Source organism: Poromitra crassiceps (genome assembly GCF_964638095.1).
Source record: "Poromitra crassiceps genome assembly, chromosome: 1".
Classification (NCBI taxonomy): Eukaryota; Metazoa; Chordata; class Actinopteri; order Beryciformes; family Melamphaidae; genus Poromitra; species Poromitra crassiceps.
The window spans coordinates 3,860,111-3,868,301 of NC_139623.1; positions in this window are offsets into that span (position 1 = coordinate 3,860,111).

Sequence of the window (8,191 nt, forward strand, 5' to 3'; positions counted from 1 at the left end):
CATTCAAAAATAAGGTGGATATGCAATGCAATGGGTCCTTTCCCTCACTCTCTTACTGTGTTATCTCTCTGTTCTCAGCTGCTCCAGCCTCCAACGCTGCTCAGCCAACCGAACATCAACCTATTTTCTCTCCATCAAAGTCAATTAGACAGCGTATTTGGAGGAAATGAGGCGGCACTATCTGTATGTGGGTAGAGTGAGAAATTGTGTTTATGTGGAGTTGTTGGTGAGTGAGTGACTGGCTGACTGACTGGACTGACTGACTGACTGACTTGACTGACTGGACTGACTGACTGACTGACTTGACTGACTGACTGACTGACTGACTTGACTGACTGACTGACTGACTGACTTGACTGACTGACTTGACTGACTTGACTGACTGACTGTCTGACTGACTGAGAATGAGTGACCTAGGGAACAATCCTTTGGTTTCTGTCGAGAGAGTGCTACAGGTATTCATCACTGTGTACAAAAAAAGAAATGGAAGGAAAACTACGGAAAATATGATGATGAGTAAGCGCAAGGAGGCCATGTACTGTGATTTTGTGATATTGTGATGCTTGATATCTGGTAATATATCCTTTGTTCACAAGAAAGCAGCATTACGAATCAGGTTTCTAAAAATAATAGAGTACTGGAAAGTGGGTTCAAAAACTAAAGCTATAATCATCAGAGGGAGACAAAACACATGCAACATGCAAAACAATGGTGTTTGTCAGAATCTGGAGAGGAGATGAGTCAGATGAACTGTGCAATTATAGCTGCCACATCGTAATTAAAAAATAAAAAACAAGTGTCGTCAATTAACGAAAGGAGAATAATCACAGTATGAATCATTGTCATTCTACACTGTTCTGTAGTCAAATGCAGCTGTAGTGATACCTCCAAGTGAAAAATGTGCCTGCAGAGGGCATTTGTCTACCGCAGTCAGCCTGCTAAAGCAGTCATTTTCCTGTATTGTCCCTTCTTACCATCTTACACAGATTGGAATTTCAGTACCCAGCAAACAAGCCTGTGCGGCGTGCGGCGTCACTGACTGTAGGGCCACTGTGGGTTCTTTTTGGGCAGTGTGGGCTAGTACAAACCCACACTAAATACACAAGGGCCCAAATATGGTGTTTTCCCAACTATGAGCCCCACATGGGTTATCTTTGGACTCCCCACACTTCACACTTGTCCCGGGAAAAAGTATTTACGACCATAATTACAATTCAAATTATAGCAATGGGTCATGGCCGGGCACTGACAGAGATGCTCACGTCATTTTTTGCAAGTCCAAGTCAAGTCTTTGAGCTAGAGTCCAAGTCAAGTCTCAAGTCTTTTGCTATAGTCCAAGTCAAGTCTCAAGTCTTTGGTCACAAGTCAAGTCTCAAGTCTCTTATGGATGAGCGTTCTATCATCTGCTGCATGCCATCCAGTCTGCTTAGAACACTGCCAAGGACCTCACCAACAACCCCCCCCCCCCCCCCCCCCCCACACACACACACACACACACAAACTCACTACCTCCTCCTAAACTCAACTGAACCCCCCCCCCCATAAAACTGGAACTGCCTGCAGTTACTCTGACCGCCACCGGTGTCAGCAATAGTTAGAACTTACGGATAGGACCTTTAAGTGCAACTCACGTCCAAGTCCCCATCTCTGGGCACTGATGACATCAGTGAAGTGATGCCTTAGCTGGCCATGCTTCATCTGGGCTTGAGAGAGCTGGCCATGTTTCATCTGGGCTTGAGTTAGCTGGCCATGCTTCATCTGGGCTTGACTTAGCTGGCCATGCTTCATCTGGGCTTGAGAGAGCTGGCCATGTTTCATCTGGGCTTGAGAGAGCTGGCCATGCTTCATCTGGGCTTGAGTTAGCTGGCCATGCTTCATCTGGGCTTGAGAGAGCTGGTCATACTTCTGGTTGGGTTCAAATCAAAGTTATCACTCCATGTTGAACTGGCAAGTGTGAAATGCTTATCACATTGGTTGAGCTAATAATGTGTTCCAGGTAATTACAGGCCAGTATCTGTTCTAAGTGCTCTGTCTAATATTGTGGAAAGGATTGTACAGGAGCAGATAAATAAGTACCTTTCAGATCACAGCCTTATGTTATGTATGAGCTGCAATCTGGTTTTAGGAAAACCCACTCTACTGAGACTTGCTTGCTGTATCTAATGGCTCATTTCCACCACAGTTTACAGCCCTGCACAGCTCGTCACCACTCGGCTCTAATCGTTTCGGCCCGATGGACGTTTTGCTTCCACCGCGGATCATCTGCCCCCACCCACCCCCGCCCACAGCTGGTCGTCATAGCGACCGCATATCTGTCCTTCGCTTATAGCCGAAGTAGGCTATAACATAACGTTACAATTAAATCCATCCACAGAACTTTTAAACTGTTTATGAAATACTGGTGCATCTAAATGACCTACAGTGTACATGGGCAAATGTGACAATCGGCCAGGAGAATGGATATCACTTTGTAGTTAGTCAAACTCACAGGCATGCGCTGCGCTGTGCGGGGATGGGAGAGGCGCAACAGAGTGAAGCCTGTACCCCGCGGCCTCTCACCAGGCAAGACCGCGGCTTCACCAAACACCCGCTGCGGCCTTGCGGAGCGCTGCAGCCTCCACTCAGCTACAGAGCTCCCTGAGCAGCGGACTTTTCTCTCTCTCAGACAATTGAACACCCGCCACGATTTTATTTCACCGGAGGCGAAGGCAGCAACACAAAAGACTGATGGAAATATACATAACAGAAGAGAAGGTAAGCCCACTAAACTGGTATGCAGCCGCCAGCTTTGCATTGACAGTCAGTAGACAGAGTAAACACGATTCTGCCTGACCAATCAGTCGTCAACAATGTTTTCACGTCACCGTATGAACCCGGGTTCACAGAATAGAACCACGACGAGGCAGGTACTAAAAGTAGCACGACTCGACCCCAATACAACCCGGGCTGGGATAGTTTTTAGTGGTGGAATGAGACCATTTATCGAGTCGAGCGGAGCGGGATCTCGCTACTACCTGCGGTGGAAATGGGCCATAACTGACCTTATCAGAAAGGAGGTAGATGCAGGAAAACTTTGTGGTATGGTCATGTTGGATTTACAGAAGGCCTTCAATACAGTGGACCATAGCATTTTATTAATGACATCGAGTGCCATGGGTTTTGGGGAATTGGCCCTTAATTGGGTCCAATCATACCTATCAAATTGCACTGAAATGGTGGACGTTAACGGTACTGTCTCTGAGTCTAGATCCCTGGGATGGGGGGTGCCCTAGCGGAGCATCCTTGGTCCGTCATTCTTTTTCTTATATGTAAATGGCTTTAAATCAGCCACCTTTTGTAACCTTTTTTATATGCTTGCTGATGATTAAGTCTTGTTAGTATCACATAGTGATAAATCTGTTGTAGAAAACACACTTTGTGACGAACTTAAAAATGTATGTGAATGGCCTTCAGATAACAGATTATCCCTCCATCTGGGGAAGACCTTTATGTTTGGTTCCAAGATTAAATTGGCCAGGTCTCCAGGTTTTGAGGGGAAGATTGGAGAGTCCCTCATAACTGCAAAGGACAATATAAATTATTTAGGCTGTATCCTGGACAAGTGTTTATCTGGTGAAAATATGGCTGTAAAGGCCCTCACCAAGATAAACGGTAAAATAAAGTTCCTCGCTAGAAAGGCTTCCTTTCTGGACAGCCCAATTAAATTATACACACTCTGGCAGGCACTGTAGTCCAGAGTCACTTTGATTATGCTGCCATCTCGTGGTATTCAGGACTACCACAGCGTCTAAAAAACTCATTTCAAACAGCGCAAAACAAACTGATTCGAGTCATCTTAAAGGTCCACCCACGTACTCATCTAACCAATGCACATTCAAAACAGCTTAATTGGTTATCCGTGGAAAAGCGATCTTTTTATTGTAAAATGATGTTAGCCTTTAAAATTGTTAAAAGTCTGGTGCCAAGGTACCTCATGAATTACTTCTCGCTGGTATAGACCCCTTATACGACTACGTCACACTGACATCACGCAGCGTCGATGCGCAAGACGGAGGCAGAAAGACAGACTCCACGCAGCCCTGTCAAGTAGTTTTCCAATGGCTGGGAAACTATTCGAGCAAGACATGTCTTCGTGTTGTGCAGTGCGATGCCAGAATCGGAAAGCTATTGTAGCAGAGTATTCGGGTCCGCCTATTCACACTTGGTTAATAAAATAATAAACGATAGAGCCAGGCTGTAACGTTATAACAAGCTTCTCCCCACATATCCTGTTCTACGCAACTCGAGGGAACATACTGTACACAGCCTCGCACACACGCAATAGAACACAACACAACACTGAACAGTCTGTTACACTATCAACAAAGCAAGGACTAAAGTTTGACCGAATCCCGTCAACTCATACTGCTTTTAATGCTAACCGTAGGTGTCTTTGGTTGCAAGCCGAAAGAGGAAATCGTTAAAAATGCCCGACTTTGCAGTGCTCACTCATTTCATATCAGGTAGTAGGCTGCTAGTAACAGCCACATCGCTCGGTTAGTTAACAACCAAGTACCGGTAATGTTAAATAATGTCATTATTGAGTTGAACTGATTGGAACGAGGACATCATTAAAAATGCCAGACTTTGTAGTGCTCTTCATAATCAGGTAAGCTGCCTGAAGCTGTAGGCTGCTCAGCCACATCGCTCGGTTAGTTAACGACCAAGTAACGTTACATAATGTCATTATTGAGTTGTGTGCATTATCAACATAACAATATATCTTTGCAAGTTACAGAATAATTATCTACGCTATCCCCAGTTATAAAGGAATGCACGATATGTATTGCTGGCCACTAGGCTTGGCCAATTGACAGCGCCAGTGCGTATGGGTCTGTAAGACATATTAAAAGAGAAGAGGATAGCACTCCAAGTTAACTTTTTATTGCCTGACAGGCAATAAAAAGTTAACTTGGAGTGCTATCCTTGGAGTGCTATCCTTGGAGTGCTATGTCAGGACAGCAGTCCTGACAGCGGGGCTTTTACAGAGTTCTCTGTCTGTATAAGGGGTCTATAGGTGTTTCTCATGGTTATTTTACTATAGGCAGCAGCACAACTGATTTTATTGCAATTCCTTTTAAAAGCTTGATGGGCAGAAACTCATTTATGTACTGTATAGTGCAGCAGTGCAGTGATAATTTGCCAACGTATATTAAATTGTCCACTTCCTCCTTAGGATCTGAATTATTTCTCCTAAATCCCTCTTTAGGTAATAAAGCGATGCACATGAGAAAATACAGTACATAATGTATCGGTATTAATTGCAACTGGTGCAGTGCCCACAGTACATAATGTATCGGTATTATAATTGCAACTGGTGCAGTGCCCGTTCCCCTCCCTCCCATTCCACCATTCACATATCATGCTCTCCCACTCTTCACCCCCATCCTCCCCCTGCTTGCGCCACTCCCCCCCCCCCAATTGGTCGAATTCCATGAAATTTGACACTGCACTTTCCTGGGTCGGATGAACGGTTCTTATGATAAACTGCTTTTTGTGTTGCCAGTAGGTGGCGCTATGACTATGCGTGTGTCCAAAATTGCACACAATTTGGCACTGTTGACAATTTCTTTAAAATGGGGTAACAACATATTCGGCTGCTCAGTACAGAAAGGTGTTTTTTCCAGATGCAGTTCTAAACCTACAGGGGATGACATTTGATTCACTACTCCTGCATCAGTGAGGCTAAATAAAACTTCAAGGCTTCAATAAGACATCAGAAAATCTTTTGGGGGGATTTTCATTCACAAGAAAACATAATAATAATAATAATAATAATAATAATAATAATAATAATAATAATAATAATAATAATAATAATAATAATAATAATAAAGATGCTGGAATAAAACAATTTCTTCAATGAAATTACACTTTATTCCACTATTTTTACTGCATAAAGAGACAATCAAAAGCATGGATATATTTCAAAATAACATTTCAAGATATTTCAACATACAGAGTACTCCAGAAAGCAGTAATAGTTTCTAAAATGTCACATGTTGCAATTCAAACATGGGGAGATCAAAGAAGAAAGAGGAAGAAAACAAGTTTTTTTGCTGTCCAGCCGTATAAACGTGAATGTCTGTCACTGACCAGGCAGTGCACATACCCCAGGTGGTGCTCAGGCACCTGATTACTAAAACATCGCCAAGTGACAAATAGCCCATCAAATTTCCCTGCAAAAAAAGTAGCTATGTGGTAGGGTATTGAAGTTGCGCCACTGACACTTACAGTCTGGCAAGGCTCACTGTTCGCCTCTCACCAAGCAAGCAGTTTTATCCAAATAAACGTTACGATAGAATTGGTCTATTTTTTGGGAGATTATATCATGCACAACATTGATTTAGCTCATTTACCAGCAGCATGCCAGCATAATGCCAAGACAAGACAGGCTAAGAAAACAGAAAGAAAGGGCGCTACAGCAGGCAGCCCAGAGTAGCAGCTCTCTTCTATAATGGTTCAGTCCATATTATAGGCAAGCAGATGTAATGGACACCTTTGAAGTCTCAGTAAAACTTCATGGTTAAGATTTATCCGATCACATTTAGTCATAACTTGTCATGTGTTGTACAAACTAACGCCCCGCACGCTTTGCGCACCTGTGCCCCTTCTGCCCAACCCTATTTTCCTCCCCCAACACCCCACCCCCCCTTTCTGCTGCACACACAGCTTAACGTTACATCCACTTCTTCTCAATTAAAGGAGAATTTCTGTATTTTTCAACTTTTTAATGTTTAATAAACTAATCAGAGCATAAATCTTTGAAATTGATGCAGTATTGAGTGAGATCCAGCCTGCAACGGGCTGGAACAGAGGCGGACGGGGCATCGGGGCACCGTGCATGTACGTCCTATAAAGAGCTGACTTTTTGCCATGCACTGGCTCATATCATTATTATATGATACAGGGAGAACTGGTAGCACTTCTAATATTACCTCCAGTCTGCTTCAATGGCTCTGGGACTGTGTAAGCCTGAGAGTTGCGCAGAAAGTCAGCTGTGGTGGTCAGCCATATTTCGCTTGGAATAATGTAACAGAATGTGTAGCTAAAATATTTTGGAAGTTATAGTTGAATATCTTGATGATCTCAAGAATATGGATGATGGATTTGAATTCGATGGCCGCCTGTATTTATTTGAGCCGGAGTAAATTAAGGATACAAACTGAGGAGCCGGGCATGGAGAGACAGAGAGGAGCAGCAGGCAGAGAGATGGGGGAGAACAAACACCCTGCTGCAAGGTAATATAAGCATGAATTGTCTCTGTCTTCTACAATAACAATCTGAGTCTCTGTCCATTGCAAAAATAAGCTTGTTTAGTGGACGTACGTGCAGGCATCCGAGGCAGGAGGGGCATGCGGCCAAACGATCTTCGACAGTACTGCACCAATTTCCAAAACTAGCAGAATAGCCCAGAATAGTCCCGTGGAGTGTAAATGTTGCGTTCTCTGCATGCCCAAACCATATGGACTGTGTGCTGCAGGCTGGCCAGCGCGGACACACAGTTCCCCAGCTCCATAAATGTCAAATTAGTCCAAAATAGCTCCCAAACAGATACAAAAACATGAGCATTATATGTGTTTGATGTACTGTATGTCCAAAGAACGGATTTGTGAAACATGCATTTCCAGGGAAATTGATGTTGATCCCCCATCATCCTCCAGCTCTGTCTCCATCACAGTTAGTCGGGTTCAGGAGTTCCTCAAAGTGTCCCTTCCACCACCCGATTACCTCCTTAGTTAACAAGTTAATAAGTAAAAAAACAAAAAACACGAATCCTCTACGAAACCTAGAGTAAGAAAAGGTACCTTTCTTGCATGTTCTCACACTCGGAAGCATGCAATATACATTTTAATTACTTTTCGAAAGAGGAATCTTCTAGCTTTTCTCGCATTAACTCATTACCATCTGAATGATAAGAAAGTTGTTCCCTTATTAATATTAAAGAATATAATTTCTACTGAGAAATAAGAAATATTGTTCGTGCTCTTCATGGGTATTTTTGAATGTTTCTCATTTGCTGAAAAATTGCAATGTACCTGACAACAAACAGCCATGTCCCTTACCCTCCTGAATTTTCATGTAAATAACTGAATATCCCATTTTTCATTATTCTACCAGTCTGAAATGGGTCAACACAGCTGCTGACAGC